This window comes from Melanerpes formicivorus, unplaced genomic scaffold, assembly GCF_026170545.1.
Source record: "Melanerpes formicivorus ecotype bairdi unplaced genomic scaffold, bMelFor1.0.p_v2 SCAF_7, whole genome shotgun sequence".
Lineage (NCBI taxonomy): Eukaryota > Metazoa > Chordata > Aves > Piciformes > Picidae > Melanerpes > Melanerpes formicivorus.
Genome location: NW_027142359.1, coordinates 8,590,517 through 8,607,460, shown reverse-complemented (window position 1 = coordinate 8,607,460; position 16,944 = coordinate 8,590,517). Strand labels below are relative to the sequence as shown.

The window sequence follows — 16,944 nt, the reverse complement described above, 5'->3', positions numbered from 1 at the left end:
TTTACTGAGTCAAAACCTAACTAATACTTGTTTGAAGATGCAGAATAGAGGTTTGTGTAGTACCATTGATAGTAAAAGTGGTATCATGACTTAAAATTAACTGAGAGTGATATTTTAATGATTATATAGAAATAGCTTCTTGGTTTTTTGGTTTTATTTTCTTTCAGGTGGTTGCATTTTTAAGTAAAATCTGAGAAATGGTTTTGTTTGAGCTGTTTTAAGTTGTTGTCATGCTTATACATAACACAGATGCAAAGGAGAAATATTTAGAAAAGGCATGGTCTTTACTTGATAAATATTATCTTTATTTAATGCAGGCTAAACCAGAGCTGATTAAGAAAGAAATCTAAACATCATTTAGTAGGAGGAGAACTGGAGCTTTACCTCCTGTCCTTTAAAGCAAAACAGGACAAAAGTTGTACTTCTCATTCAACCTGCTTTTAAAATGACCTTTCCCAACACTTTTAACATTCAGATTTGCATGGCAAACAGATATTTCATCCTAATGTGCTATCAGTTGCTCTTCCCTCCGATCACAGCTCTCACTGAATGCAAAACTCAGGACATAGGATTGTACTAACTTGTTCCATGGTCTGTGGTATCACAGACCTTTCTGCTCTGTAACACTTCTTCACATATGTTTTGGTGTCCTACTTCAGATAATTTTGCATATTGCCCATGTGATTAGTTCCTTTAGTTTGGGTATTCATTACAGTTAAATATGAGCAAAACTGTCTTATTTAGGAAGTTTAGCATCCCACATATTTCTTGGGACTGCAGACCCTAAAAAGAGATTTCCTTTCAGTCTGTTTACTTACTTAAAATCCATTCAAAGTGCGCAGGTGAAGAAGCAATGTAAATTCAAATAAATCAACTCTAAATTATAACATTATCTAACTATTGTACTCTGTAAGGTACCAGAGATAAGCCAAATCGTTCAAGTGCTTCTTAAGTACAATCTATAGCAGAGACAACCAATTTGTCTCCAAGCTGACACCACAGTGGAGAAAAGATTACACAGAAAACCTTTCATGGATTTATTTAACTCCTATCTTAATTTCAAGTCTTCTGGCTTTAGTAACACAAATTTCCTACATGGAAATTGTCAACAGACAATTCAGTAAATCAAATACTCCCTAGAGGATGATCTTGTCCTGTTTGTATGACAAGTTTACAGCCAAGCAATAAACTTTTAGGAGCATTATCTTCATTCTAATGTGCTCTGCCATGGGTTTTTGTTATTTATATAGTTTTTGAAGAACCCAAGAGTTCTGAAGGTCTTAGCAGAGATGTAATCACTGTTGAATTTCAGCTTACCTGTGCTTTAAGGGTGAGGACCAACAGGATTTGTTAGTGCTGCTATACAGCAGTTTTGCCCCAGCCACAAAACTTCATCTCAAAAAGGTAATCAGCAAAAAGCATGCAATTGTACTTTGGTTGTCATATAGTATGCAGTTCAATAGGACATTCCCACAAATTATTATAAGTTTTTTTTGAGAAAATGCATGTTCCTAAATTATGTGAGTGCTTCAGAAAATTCTTGGATCCTGTACTGCTTGTTAGAGCACCATTTTATACCTGTAAGTTATTTACACCACCTCCCTTCCTGCTTACAGAGACTCAGTTCCCCTGCTGCTTGAGTGATGTGGAAGGTTGAAGTTGGGAACCTGTTCAGCTACTGAGAGCTATGTGGAAATGAGAGGATTGCATAGCATGTGGAAGCTGAACTCCTTCATGCTCTGTGATGTGATGTGGCAGAGTATGATGGTGTCTGATGCAAAGGCTGACTTGGTTTGAGCTAGTGGCCAAAAAAATACTGTCTACTACATTTGCAGAAGCAGCTCTAATGGAATAGAAATGTTTCTGTGTTTTGGAGAGCTTAATATTTGGTACGGCTGCAGAGAGATAATATGAAAAGGCTTCATGTTCTAGCTCTGATATTCAGAGGAACGTTTTGATTCTTTAGCAATTAAGGTCACTTCAGCAGTGACATGTTCTGACAGTCTAAAAACTTGTATGTAACATTAGAAAAGTGGAAACAAAATGCTGATCACTTTGGATTTACGCTGATTGACGCTTGAGGTAATTATCAGTCTCCTTATAAACATTAGTACACTAAACTAATTGCAGACAAGTTAGTGCCAAAGCATTTTACCCTACGATTAAAGCCTTTTGACGCACACGAGAAGGTTGGCAGTAAAATTGTTTGCGGTAAAGCTTGCCATCTACTGGCAAATCATCAGCACTACCAAAGCCATGTCAGTACCTGCATCATTTACAGGAACTGACACAAACTACTCAATATAAGCAATATCAAGAAGAAAGATGCTGTTTTTTCCCCTCTTGGATATGATTTTTTAAATTCATTAAACCAATCAAGTTAGTAGACAAATGTTGCTGGTCTCTTCTCACAGGTAATTAGAGATAGAATAAGAGAGAATGGCCTCAAGCTACAACTGGGTAGGCTTAGACTGGATAGTAGGAAGAATTTTTTCAGGGAAAGAGTGGTCAGGCATTGGAATGTGCTGCCCAAGGAGGTGGTTGAGTCACCAACCCTGGAGGTGTTTAAAGGTCATTTGGATTGGTGCTTGGGGATATGGTTTAGGGGTGAACATTACAGAGTAGGGTTATCCATCAGACTTGGTGATCCTGACGGTCTTTTCTAACCTGAATGTTCCTGTGATTCTGTGATTGAGCTTATATAGCTAACCAGCACTAAAAAGGTGTGATTGTGACTGTTAAAGGCTTCTCATTAATTATCAGAAACCACTGTAGTTATGCAAAACAATGTTCAGGATGTTGTAAATGCATGACAGTGAGCATGGGAAGGCAACATTAAAGTAGTAAAAAAGTTAACATAAAGGGAGCAGGAATTTTGGAAAGGTCAAAGCAATATCTAACTCCTGACAAGGAAAATAGTGCTTCCCTGTAAAGCAGGTAATTTGCAAGAGCTCATCCATATGTTTTTTCTGACAGTTTGGAGGTTGGGTTGGTTGGTTGATTGGTGTGGGTTTTTTTGTTGTTTTTGGGGTTTTGGGGGGTGTGGAGTGTTGGTTTTGGGTTGTCGTGGGGTTTTTTTCCTAGAAACTGTTGGAATCAAAGATCTAGAGAGGTCATGTGTGCTTTTCAAAATATTCTGCTATCTTAAATTGATAAAATCAGTGTAAGATCAATTGATGATCCCCAATTCTGCCAACCTGATTAGCAATCTCAGGCATTCAAAACCCACAAAACCAACAACAATAAAACCACAAACAAACGCTAACCAACAAACAAACAAACAGATAAAAAACCCCACACTAGTGAACTGTGTTGTATTGTCTGTGTCAACAACGTCTCTCAGGAATGACTTTTCTTTCAGGACTGACTTTTCTTTCAGGACTCAACTCTTCCTATAAGTGAAATATCATAATCAGCAGCAGAATTTGAAATGAAATTTCAATCATTGCCAATTACATTGCTATGAATGGGAGCTCACTTGATTGTGGTCATGCCTGCACTTTGGTAATCATCTCATCATGCCTGGAGGCTGCTTGTAATTTGCAACGCTATTCTTCAAATGTGTCTTCTTCCCCTGAAGGAAGACTCTAAGCTTCAGAGAAGCTCTCAACACTAACAACTTCAGAAACTTTTACATATGCTGCAGTGATTTTCTGAGCTTCTTAACAGAGATAGTCTATTTTCTAGGGGAAAAAATAATATATGAGAAGATAGAGAACATTTTCTTGACACCCATGTAGTCATCAACACTGATGAGTTTACTGTGCTTTGAGGAGGACTTCTTGCCAGTTTTTCTTTAACAAAGAGTTATTACTGCAGACATTTGAATAAAGAAGCTACACTAGCTAATGCTGATAAAGCAGTTCACAGCAAAATCTGGCTCTTTATTAAATCATACATTTTGGAAAGAAAGGGATAGCCAAAAAAAAAACCATTATTCTGGTCTATGAGCAGAGAAATGAAACTTTAGAAATATTCCTAAGGAGAAAATGATTGAATTACAATTGGGAAAAAGAAATCATGTTGGGTTTGCTTTTTTTTTTTTTTTCTTTAATATAAAAAACCCTCCAAGAAAGTGTATGTTGGACAGGGTTTTTTATGTTTTCAGTTTGTTAAAATAGCTTATATGATTAACATCTTGGTAGTGGTCTGTGGCTAGAAAGATAATATTTCATTGGGATAAATGAAGAAAACCTTGCTTCTTTTAGTGCTGTTACTTCAGTAACAAGCGTAGAGTATTTTCTTACAACTGGTGGCTTAACCTATGATCAAATAAACTCACTAAAGGAGTCATGGGATAACATAACAAGGGCAAAAGTTTAGATAGCCCAGTGTCTGGCATTAGAAATGAGAACCTTCAATGTTTGTGTTCATTTATTGTTTAAAACTTGCCCTCAGGAATTTAAAACAACTGTGTGAATCTGTGTCACTGAAATATCAAGCTCTGACTTCAGTGAGATCTTGAAATAATTAGCATTTCACTGGCAATATTAAAATATTGCCCAAGGCATTTAGTGTTCAGGAGTGCTTGACTGCTATAACAAAGCATATCTCAGTTTATCTGTGTAGCACCATGACACAGAAAATACAGTTCATCACTATCACAATAACTTCCTTCAGAAGACAGCCTTAGAAAGTTGTGGGTGTGCAGATGTATTCAATCTTGATGTATCTTGAAGAACTAGGGAAGAGCTGAACACAGCTGCATAATTGATAGTGACAGAGACAGGTCAGGTACCCTCACCACGGACTGAAAGGCTGAGATGCCATTCATGGATCAGCATTTGGAAGACAAGGACATGAAGCCATGCCATTTCTGGGTAAACCAGAGCCAGGTAAGAGGCTGTCTTAGCCCTCCAGATAACTTTTCCATGGAGGTAACTGTGAATACACCGTTTCAGTTTTTCCACACAGTTATGATTTCAAGAGCAAAGTCTCAAACTTCACACGCATTGCACTAATACTGTTATCCCCTTCTTTCCCATCTCCCAATATACTTGTACACTGCCTTAATGATTTAATGTCATTAACACCTTGTCATTACTGTGGTGCCATTTCTCTCCAAGCAAGCTTCATCTGGGAGGAAAGTGTCAACCCTGGGACCCAATTTGCCCTATCTACAGCTGAAACTGTACTCAGCCCTGATGAGGCCACACCTCGAGTATTGTGTCCAGTTTTGCACACCTCAATACAGGAGAGATGTGGAGGTGCTCCAGTGCAGAGGAGGGCAACAAAGCTGGTGAGGGGCCTGGAGAATAAATCTTATGAGGAGAGACTGGAGGGGCTGGGGATGGTTAGTTTGGAAAAAGGGAAGTCTGAGGGGAGACCTCATTGCTGTCTACAACTACCTGAAAGGACATTCTGGAAAGGCTGGTGCTGGTCTTTTCTCCCAGGTAATTAGTGATAGAACAAGAGGGAATGGCCTCAAGTTATGACTGGGTAGGTTTAGACTGCACATTAGGAAGAATTTTTTCCCAGCAAGAGTGGTCAGGCATTGGAATGTGCTGGCCAGGGAGGTGGTTGAGTCACCAACCCTGGATGTGTTTAAAGGTGGTTTGGATTTGGTGCCTGGGGATATGGTTTAGGGGTGAACCTTGTAGAGTAGGGTGATTGGTTGGACTCAGTGATCCTGAGGGTCTTTTCCAATCTGAATGTTTCTGTGATTCTGTGAAATTATTACTCAGTCTGCTCAATGAAAAAGCATACCTTCAGAAGGCATGAACACACTTTTGCCAAAAAAGCAAGCACTTGGCATTGGGTCTACAGATATTGTGGGCATAAAGGGTTAATCCTGAGCCTGTAACTTCAATTGTGTGTCCAAAACATCCTAGCGTGTTGTTATAGAAACCACTTTCAGGCTTTAAATCTTGAGTCACAATTATTGCCATAGTAACCGCCACCACACATAGACAGAAAGAAAAAAGGTTGTTACCAATATTCACTTTCCACCAAAAAAGACAAATTTCTTTTCAAGTGCATTTGTACCAGCAAAACCATGGCAAGTACATTAACAACTCATTTGCTGAAGCAGAAGTATTGTATATTAGCATCAGAGTCACAGCTGGTAGTACTGAAATTTTAAAATGCTGTTTAGGAAGCACTTGAAGATTAGAACTACCCATGATTGAGTTTATAGATCTGGTTATTAAACCAATGTCTCTATTTCCTTTTTCTCCAAACGTTTCAGCAAGCTCATTCTGTACTGCTTCCCAAGAATGGAGGTCCTTACTGCTGGCTCTCATTTTTCTTTGCTCTCTTTTTACTTTTGTGCCCACACAGACTTCCTTACCCTATGAGCACTTCAGCAACAGCAGTCCTCACAGCTAGGCTGACTCATGTTAGTAAACACAGCAGCAATTTGGCACAGGCTTTGCTCCAAAGCAGCCATGAAGGGCAGTGTCATCACAGCACAGTGAGGTGTGCTGGTTCAAAGGCACTGGATTGCCATCTGCACACACATGGATGCTTTTGGCCAGGGCAAAGGTGCTGGAGAATAGGCAGGAGTGGGTGCAGCTCAATAGCTTGTGAGTTGTGTTGTCAGCTGGGGGCAAATAAAACATATCTTGAAAATTAAGTAAATTATTTCCTTAATTCTAATATTCTAATTTTCCCCTTTCCCATTCTCTTTTCCCTGGCAATGAGGATGGTGAGAGGTCTTGAGCACAAGCCCTATGAGGAGAGGCTGAGGGGGCTGGGGTTGTTTAGCCTGGAGAAGAGGAGGCTCAGAGGAGACTTTATTGCTCTCTACAACTACCTGGTCTCTTCTCCCAGGCAGCTGAACAAGAGGACACAGTTTCAAATTGCACTAGGGGAAGTTTAGGCTCGAGGTGAGGAGAAAGTCTTCACAGAAAGAGTAATTGACCATTGGAATGGGCTGCCCAGGGAGGTGATGGAGTCCCTGTCCCTGGAGGTGTTCAAGAGGGGATTGGACGTGGCACTTGGTGACATGGTCTAGTCATGGGGTCTGTGTTTATAGGTTGGACTTGATGATCCTCGAGGTCTCTTCCAACCTTAGCTATACTGTGATACTGTGATTTTGTGGAAATAGAGATAGCACAAGAGAAAATCTAGGTGGTGTGGTTTAGGGGTGCGATTTGTATATTCTACTTTATAATGTTACCTTGTATTATCTTTAGTGAGGCTTTTGAGCATGCCTAGATGAACTTACTTGGATAGCTGGATTTGCAATGCTTTAGTAAAAGGTGTTGCTCCTGCCTTGTTCCCAAGAGGTACAAATGTGGCAGCACCCAGTCTTTTAAAATTAACGGATGCATAATCTGGCATTTCCAAAACCTGATACTGGAACCCAGTGAGGGATGCAAGTGAGGCTAGGTAAGGAGAAAAATTAAAGCAGTGCTTCCAGTTGGAAAGATGCCACCTGTATTCCCAGCCACATTATGAGGGAAGGTTAAAACATACACTTTGGAAACAGACACATGACAAAATAATGAGGGAAAAGGTGCCAGAGATGAAAAGGGTTTCAGAAAGACTAAAGTATGGTCTCACTACTTCTCTGCATCTATGGGGGGATTCTCAGGAACATAGAGGAAGTAACACAGCATAAAACTATCAGTTTGTGAGTTTGGGTGAAATCTATTTGCTCCTGATTCTGTCTGAATTCCAAACAATGGAAAATACAGAGCAAAGGAGCTGTTGCCTCTTGAAGAGGTCAGATCTCACCTTGAGAGTCACAAGGTCTCACAGCTTCTCTGGAATCTCAAAAGAGCACATTGCCTTTGTGTAAGACAGAGGCTCCCAGCTCCCATTGAGTTCCTGGCTCCTGCTGAATTCAGCCTTAGCAAGGAGCTGGGGGCTTGGCTAAGCTGGGAGATGCTGACCCTCATTGTGATAGTTTTAGGCTATACCTAAAATTATCACACTCATTCAGGCCAGCTATCGCTGGCTTGCAGCACTGAGATTTCATTTAGGGCAGAACGTGGAAGCGGCTGTGTTGCCACTGTGCTCAACTACTAGAAAGTAGTCAGAAATGTGTCCAATTGTTGGTAAGCCTTTGATCTACTGAGCTTGTAGGGGCTAAAAATTGAGTACAGATTTGACTTTGGGCCCAAATTCTCTGTTCATGTGTTGTTTGCTTTTGACAGCTTTTGCAAGGCATCCTCTTCAGTGTCCTTTATCTGTGGCTGTGCCTTCCACTCCGTTAGCCCTTTCCTTTCCTTAGTATGAAAACAGCATACAGCAGTGCCTGCAATAGGCAGCAGTGCATAAAGGTGCTGTGATAGCCTCAAATATCTGTAACACTAACCCAGGTGTGATGTCTTTCTGTGAGTCAGAATTGGATAGGCCCAGAGCCTTGACTGTTAGAAATGCATTTCACCAACCTGTAACATGGGGCAAGCATTTCTCATATTTTCACTCTGACTTTGCAAGTCATAGACTTCAGAATATAAGATTTTCTTCTCTGTAAGTCACACTTAAATTTTGTCTTCAAGAAAACGCATATGTGCTAACTGGTCAAATGTACTTCACTAGTAAATATTTAATAAGAAAAATGCCATTGTCAGTTTTGTCACACAGGCTTATACTCACAGCCAGGTTTTGACCTGTTTCCATGAGTCCCTGTTTTTATGGCATTTGGATAACCAGAAGATCCCATCAAAGCACATCCCAGGCTCACAGGATGTTAGGGGTTGGAAGGGACCTCCAAAGATCATCAAGTCCAACCCCCCTGCCGGAGCAGACATAGAATCTTGCACAGGAACACATCCAGATGGGTCTTGAAAGTCTCCAGAGAAGGAGACTCCACACCCTGATCATATCAGATGCACTATGTCCCTTCTGCACAGCCAAATCTCTAGAACAAAATGTACATTCAGAAAACAATGTTTTACAACATAGTAGAGCAGGGGCAGAAACCATGGCAAAACACATAAGGATTTTTATAGATCTATTCCTTTTTCCAGCTGGCTTTCTATGCCCTGCTTTGAAGTCTGCAAGGAAACAAATGTTTTGAAGTTTCTAGGTGGAAAGCAGTGTACTGATGTGTGCAGATGTTGTGATTGCATCCAATAGGTTCTCAGGCACACAGCTGAGAACTTAAAGTTGCTGAAGCCAACAAAATGCAGCAGAACTGCAAGATGAGCTCCAACTTTAGATTCTCATCATGCTGAATCCATAGCCTCTGGAGTGCATGCCATCCCTCCAGGCTTGCTGAATGCACAGCCCTTTTCTCACACAATTTCAGTTTCATGAGGACAGACTGAGAGCATTGGGGCTATTCAGTCTGGAGAAGAGAAAGTTTCAAGAAGAACTTGTGGCCTTTCAAGTGTCTGAAGGGAGCCTACAAGAAAGTGGGGGAGGGACTTTTTAGGGTGTCAGGTAATGATAGGACTAGGGGGAATGCAACAAAAATAGAAATAGGTAGATTCAGATTGGATGTTAGGAAGAAGTTCTTCACCATGAGGGTGGTGAGACACTGGAACAGGTTGCCCAGGGAGGTGGTAGAAGCCTCATCCCTGGAGGTTTTTAAGGCCAGGCTGAATGTGACTGTGAGCAACCTGATCCAGTGTGATATGTCCCTGCCTGTGCCAGGGAGGTTGGAACTAGATGATCCTTGAGGTCCCCTCCAACCCTGACAATTCTATGATTCTATGATTCATACATAACAGTATTCTTATATAAAAATCATAATGCTGCTTCTCCTGTCTCCCCAGACTGAAAATCAGTGCTGTGGCAGATCAGCATTATGTAGCTAGAAATACAGTGCACAGTGGCTTAAATGCTGCAAGAATCAGAAGGAAGCCTCAGTGCAGCTACAATGCACAGAGAGATCCCAAAAAACAGGGTTGTTCTTTTCCAGCACGAACTTTTGAGAGTTCACATTCCAGCCCTTTCTATTCCTTACAAAATCCTTTTCAAGAGAAATCACCTACAGTTAACTCTGCATGAGCTAATTGCCAATTGGGACTTAGAGACTGCTTGGGAAAAGTCACAGCTCTTGTATTTTGGGATAGGAGTAACTGCTTCAACCAGGCTCTCCATCTGCTCTCCTGCTGGGCTCCAGTGCTGAGAGCAGCTACCAACAGGGCCAAGGTCAGAATGCTAGGCTGGTGAAGAGCAATGATGTGATCATGATCTGAACAAGTTGCCCTCACTGACCTGCTCTAAGGTGAACTTTTACAGAGGGCTACTCATGGCTCTGACACATGGCTCTGACACAACGTCTGGAATAGCTTTCCTGACCTGCAAATAGATGGTATTGTAACATCCTAAAAAAAAACCCCAAATCTCCTGACATTTAACAGAGGAGTAATTAATTCTTTTCATAGTTTTACAATGTTTTATTTCCAGATGTGGTGGTTTAAGCCTTAACTGGAGTTTAAGCTATCAAAAAAATAATAATCTGGAGTTGGCTTGGAAACAGGAGAAGTAATTTTTTTAACAGAATACATATATATATACATATATCAATAACAGGGAGAATTTACAAGGGTAAAGAATAAGGATGAATAGGAAAATATACAGAACCAAATTTGAATGGCCTTGTATCTCCCTTGTATCAGTCCTTTAGATAAGCATGGAAGAGGCAGGGAGAAGATCAGGCCTGACCATGTGGCAGAACCAGGAGGCCAGTAGTGGCTGTTGGTCCTTTCAAATAGGCAAGGCAGGAGCAAAGAGAGAGATGGCCGCCATGCCCTCCCCTTTATAGTCTTGCTGGACAGGAAAGGGGAGTGGAATAGACCAACTCAGACCCAGGGGAACCCTCCTCCTGGGAGGGGGAAGCCAAGTCCACCTGGATCAGGTTTCTTTTGTCCCCTGGGGGACAAATCCAGCACACCAAAGCACACTCCGAAGTGGGTCCTAGTAAGACTCTATGCTACATGATTAGTAGTCTCAGTCCACAGACCACTGTGGTTTTCTCTCCCCTGATTTCAAGACCTGTTTGCTGATGAATGGCAAAACTCTGTGTCCACTCCAAACACTACATAATCAGCAGCTCTATCTTTCCTGAAGAGCCACCACTCCCTCCTTGCCCATACTACAGTCTCAGAGAGGACGGGCCAGTCCCTCATGTGATGACACCCCAGAACTCAATTGCACCTGACAGCAGTTCAATGTAATGCGATGAAAGAATGAATGTTAAATAAAACACAGGAGAAGAGCAGATGCAGGTCACATTGTCTTCTCTGTCATATGAGAAGTTGGACTGAACTGAATCTGCAGGACAAGGGAAACTTGCAGAGCAGACCACACTTGCTGTGTCTTTCAGACTGAACTGGTTTTCTTAGCTTAAGGTAAGAAAATCTCAAGCTACAGATATTCATGGCCAGGCTTGGAGAAAAGGGACATGTTGGGGTTTTTTTAAGTGTTACAGTGAAGAATTAGAGCTTTCAAAGCAGTCCCCATGTTCAAAGCATTGTGCAAGCACCATATAGTTCAGGGGAATTACATCCACTCTACTAGCAGAAGCCATGAAGAGACAGAGATCTCACAGGGAATCTCTTGGTCTCATAACACTGATCCCAGTCTCCAGTGTGCAAGTGTCCTTTGAGGAAGAGTGACTGACAGGAGGGGCAAGAGTAGGTATCCAGAACCCACTCTACATTTATGGATGCCTTTCTCTGAAATCTGTGTAAAGTGCTTCATTGTAGAAGTAACATAAAGCCAGAATATTCAACACCACAGGGGTATGCCCAAAAGCCCTCCTTGGGGAACATGCACATGATAAGCTTCTCATATTAGAGGAATATTACTAGAAATTAAATTGTTTCTATAAGCCTAATGTGGGGGTGTGTTTTATAGTAAAAAGGCCTGACACTATGGCATTAAATACCTGCTATAAATGAAGAGGTACCCAGCAAGTCTTCATCAAAATTAAATCAGTTAAGATTTCTGCCAGCAAAATGACACAAAATTTAAAGCCATAATTAAATAAAGACTATCCAATAGCAATCAGTACAGTGGTGTCATTTCTTGGAGGGTTAAAAAATTAATTTCCCTGTTAATATTCTTCTTTCTTTAGTTTGTTTATTTTCATAAGAGCTAGAGCTGATACATTCTCTCCTTCCTTCTCTAGTCCTCACTTTTCTGCCTTAGATTTTTTTTTTTTTCCCATGTGTTCTTTTCTTCTTCTGAGGCCTGATGCAAACCAGACTTGGATTTACAGGGCAGCAATGGCAAGTTACAGTAACTTTGCATGAGTCTGCAACAGCTGTAGCCCCAGGACACACGGTCCCTCGTGGCACTAGCACGAGATGGTAACACAGATGCCTCTGGAGCTGTGCTGAAGTACTCACACTCATCATAATCATCCAGAGGACAGTGAAGATGCTCTGCCCTACTATTCCACATGAAATAAACTTTAGCCATTCCTTTTGCAGGACAGTGCAGTTTTATGTCACACAAATCTGCACTTAAGACACAGGGAGAGCTCAGGATGTTAGTGCCATAGTGGCTGAGGAGTGGAAGATTAGCAAGTAGGGGGAGAGAACTACAGCCTCCACAGCATGACACTGAGAAACTTTATCTGAAGAAACTTTGGTGCCACACAATGATGAAAAAACCCAGCAAGAATACCCTATTTTGGGAGAAGAAGCCTTCCTCACAATGATAGCAGTCCAGACTTACCAGTACAGAGTATAGTACAGGTCAGCATCCTGACTCTGTTTTGAGTTAAATTATGCTATATAAATAAATGAGATCTGTGTATTGTAAAGGTCTGGCCAGGAGAAAAATCAAGTAAGATTTTGTGTCAGTAATGAATTTGTGGTAAATATCTAGTAACTATTTTGCTGGGAGCATTTTTAAATTGTTTTGTTCTTTCAGAGAGCTCTATGATAGAGTTTGTTTTATGATCCCAAAAGGCACTATACAACGTGCTGTGCTGAGAGACTGGAGAAGAGATGGAGAAGTAATTCTCAGTACTTAATACCTGCGGATTCTCCAAAGCAGTTTTCTCTTAGGATCACATCTTTGATCATTGGCTTTATTAATTATAGATAGCCATGAACAGAACAAGGCACTGTTACTGTACTCCTCAAACAGTGTCTCATTTAAAAGGAACAAAGTATCTTCCTTAATTAGAGGTTTGACTGGTGTCTTGGTATTGATTTGACTGTGGTAGCCTACTGTAACAAATATTACTCCATTAATAATCATGGAAACTTATAGGTATAAGAGGGCAAGAAGGAAGGACCAAAACATTTGTCATTCAGTTTGCCATGGCAGCTGATTACTGCCATCTAATACAGCACTTAGACTATGGATTACAGTCTCTAGTTCAAAGTGATTGCTCTTACATGGAGCCCTCTTGGTTGTGCCATTTTTCTTTAATTGGACCCAGCCCATGCTTCATCAACTCATCTCAGGCAGATGCATTTAAAGCTTAATTTTCTCTCTGGATAAATGGGAGCATACTATTTCTGCTGCCAACTTTTTAGGTTCATTTAACCTCTGTTCTGCTTTTGTCTCACCTGTGCTTTAGTCATCATGACCAAACAAAATTAACCAGATGAGCACCACTCTGTATATCTGCATGCTTAGTTTACTTTCAGCATCGCATATGCAGTATTAGAAGCATTGATTCATTCTTGTCATACAAAAGTTACACTCACTGGCTGAGAGCTTTATTTCTGAAAGTTCTGCTGTTAAAAGAAGCTTTTACTAACATTTTCTTCCTACTGCAATCTTAAATATAGGTGCTGGAGAGGCATGCAGGAAATACTGTATATTCCATGTATTGCATCCATGGATTATATGTGAGAAAGCAGAAAGTTTATTTCCCTAGAAATGTGGGATTCCTATTGGGGTAGATATGCAGAACAAGGTGCAGGTCTGTTAGAAGATTACCAATTAGCACCTCCAGCCCCTTGCCTCTGCTTGGGTTATTAGGGAGCTAATGGGTGTGGAGGGAGGATTGCCTAATGTTTCTTAAAGATTTGGAGCCCAGCCCTGTGCTGCATCATTTGTATGCCTGTTGCCAGGCTAGCCCTGCAGTTTAGGAGATGCTGGTGAAGAGCCCATGCTCTGTGAGCAGAGGTTAAGTGCCTGGCCACTAGTCTTGCCACCCCTATGGTCTCTGAGAGAGGCCTGGGGCTCTGCAGCAAAGAGACTTCAGACTCTCTTCCCTTTCTAATCAACTCAGGAAGAAGAAATAGAGGCTGCACTAATGGAGCAGGAGAGAGACACATAGGCTACTTCTGTTGAAGTAGTGCTTGTCTGATCTGCAGAGAACACTACATGTCACCTACAGAGCAACACAGCCTGATGATGAGCTCAAGTCTGCTTTGCAAGGGGTGAGCTTGCATTATGCTTTTCAGGTAAGATGCATATGTTTTTGGAAAGTAATTTTTGTATTACCTAGGCATTATTATAAGCACCAAGAATTTGGTGCCAAAGCTGTTACGTATGCATTTCCTTTCTTACCTGGCACTCCCTCAAAAAAACCCTCAATGATTTCTGATGACCAGCATTCCTACTTACATCAGAAGTAATTTTGTCAAGTTGTTGAAATGCAAAGATTGTCAAGTGCATGCAGGTCTTCAAGCACTTCAGTATCCCACACTATACCCAAACAAGAATTTGCTTGGAAGTTTAATTCAACCAAAGGAATGCTCAACAGTTACTAAACTTACACTGCTGTGACAGATTCTTTGCCTGTCACTACAATACCTGACATTTGTTAGATTAATTGCCAGAGAGTGATGCTTTTTTTTACTCAACTGTGAACAGAAAAGAATGAAATTCTACTTTATTATTAGCAAAGGGAAGTAATGATTCAGCTACCCTGTTGCAAAGTTCTTCCTCGTCTGACACCTTTCTTTCCTGGCTGCCCATAAAAGGGATCTCCATTTGAACAGTAGACTTCCTGGAGTCAGTCATTTGGTAATCCTAGGATTCCATAATAATCCAACATGGCCTGTTTACTGGGAGTAGATTGAAGTAGCTTTCATACAGGATCTGAACTCATGGCCATAAGAGGGATTGTTGTTTAGGAACATCAGAATTTCAGGTATAGAATCTAAAACTGCAAACTGGCTTCTTTGAGATGGCTTTTGCCAGCCCTGGCAGAAGCTTTTAGAAAGCAGTTTTTAATAAAAACTTGCTGGCAATATGGTTTTGAAAAAAAGCAAGATCTTGTTTTCACTACTCTGTTTAATTCTTCACAGTTCCTTAACAATTTTCATAACACTTTTCTAGTTTTTCTTCTCTGCATTGTCATGGCTGTTTGCTTCAGTGATTGAGTTTTTATACCTGTCAGAAATATGTCAAGACAATGTGAAGACAGTGTCAAGGCAAATATAGAAGGGTAAAGGTGTGAAGGAGAGAAAGAGAAAAGAGCTGTCAGTACTCTTGAGTGCTCTGCAGAGAAAATATTGCAATGATAAAACCATTGTCATCATGCACTGAGTGAGAGAGAATAAAGTGGAAGTAGTTAAGTTACAGTACTAGGAACATGTCTGGATGACAATTTGGAGTTAAAGATGGACTGAGAAAAGCAGTTTGCAAGGATGCCTTTTCTCCCTGATTCCTGGCTTATATTATCTTCTATAGCATGTTCCAGTCCCTGTTACCCATCATTAGGGCACCATTCTATCATGCCAATTTGTGACAAGTATACCTTTGAGGAAGTCAAAGAACAGGGATTCAAAAAAATATTTTGTTTTGTTTTTTTTCCCCTGTTTCTAAACAGCATGCCTCAGCATGGAAAGATATTCCATTGTCACCACCTACAAGATGGTAGCACTCTTCCCACTTGACATAATTCCAAGATACTTTCTTGGGTATCATGAGCCATGACCTTTGTTTGTAGCAGAGCACGATTGTGGTAACAATCCACAGTGTGATCTAATTGCATTCACAGAATCACAGATCTGTCAGGGTTGGAAGGGCCCTCAAGGACCATCTAATTCCAACCCCCCCGCCATGGACAGGGGCACCTCACACTAGATCAAGTTGCTCAAAGCCACATCCAGCCTAGCCTTAAAAACCTCCAGGGATGAAGCTTCCACCACCTCCCTGGGCAACCTGTTCCAGTGTCTCACCACCCTCATGGTGAAGAACTTCTTCCTAACATCCAATCTGAATCTACTCACCTCTATTTTATTTGGAGTTCAGCACTGTGAGGTGCTCAGTATCCTGCTCCAATGGTGGCATAGAATTAAGGCACATATTTCAGCCCCACAAAGTACTTTTTCCCCCCCCGAAATGTTATTGAAATGGAGGCATTTAAAGGAAAGCTGTGTAGCTCATATGAAGTTAAATTGTGGCACCACAACTCTGTTTGGCACTGCATCTGCTCTACCAAAGGCTTGTGCAGTGAGGTGTTCCCTTTAGTGCAGTTTTCAGGATTTAAAATGAAGCCCTGGTCTTGCAGCAAGTCTGTGTATTGGCTTTTTGTCATGTGCTGTGCTTTCCTCTTCAGCTTCAGCGATGGGGAGAATAAAGGGGCTTCTTGCTATTTCTGCCTCATTTCTGAACCATGATAATTGAAAATAAGAGGGTTTAGATGGAAATTAATCAATATCTTTGCAATTCTGGAACAGTAAAATCCCAACAGTTAGTGACTTCTAAATGTCTTTAGAAATCCCACTGAAGAGGTTTAAGGGAAAAAATAACTTCTAAATAGTTTCAAGGGAATAATGTACCATAAACTCCTCATCACACTTCAGCAGTAGTATTTTCAGACATGAGAATTAGGTGCTAACTATTTTAAATTGAAAAGGCTATGGATTTTCTATATATTGCATTTATGTATTTACTATCGTTCCTTGTAATGGGAATAGTTTGAATAGTTAAGACATCTTCTTACTTGCTGTCTATGGAATGACAAAAGACAGCTATAAAAATGCTTGTTATCCTGTTCCTCTATTACGTCTATTTGCAATTCATGACAGCCTTGAATTTAAAAGCATCAAACCTGGGTGATATTTTCAGATGAACTGCAAGCTTTATCCATAGCTGCAGTAGCAGTGGTCTAAGTAACCT

At 40.8% G+C, this 16,944-nt stretch overlaps 1 protein-coding gene across 4 annotated transcripts in view; it reads right to left on the bottom strand.

Annotated features, from left to right (window-relative positions):
• Positions 1-16,944, bottom strand: part of CRB1 (crumbs cell polarity complex component 1) — a 118,902-nt gene that overhangs the window by 87,017 nt on the left and 14,941 nt on the right. The gene's annotated exons all lie outside the window — the stretch shown is intronic.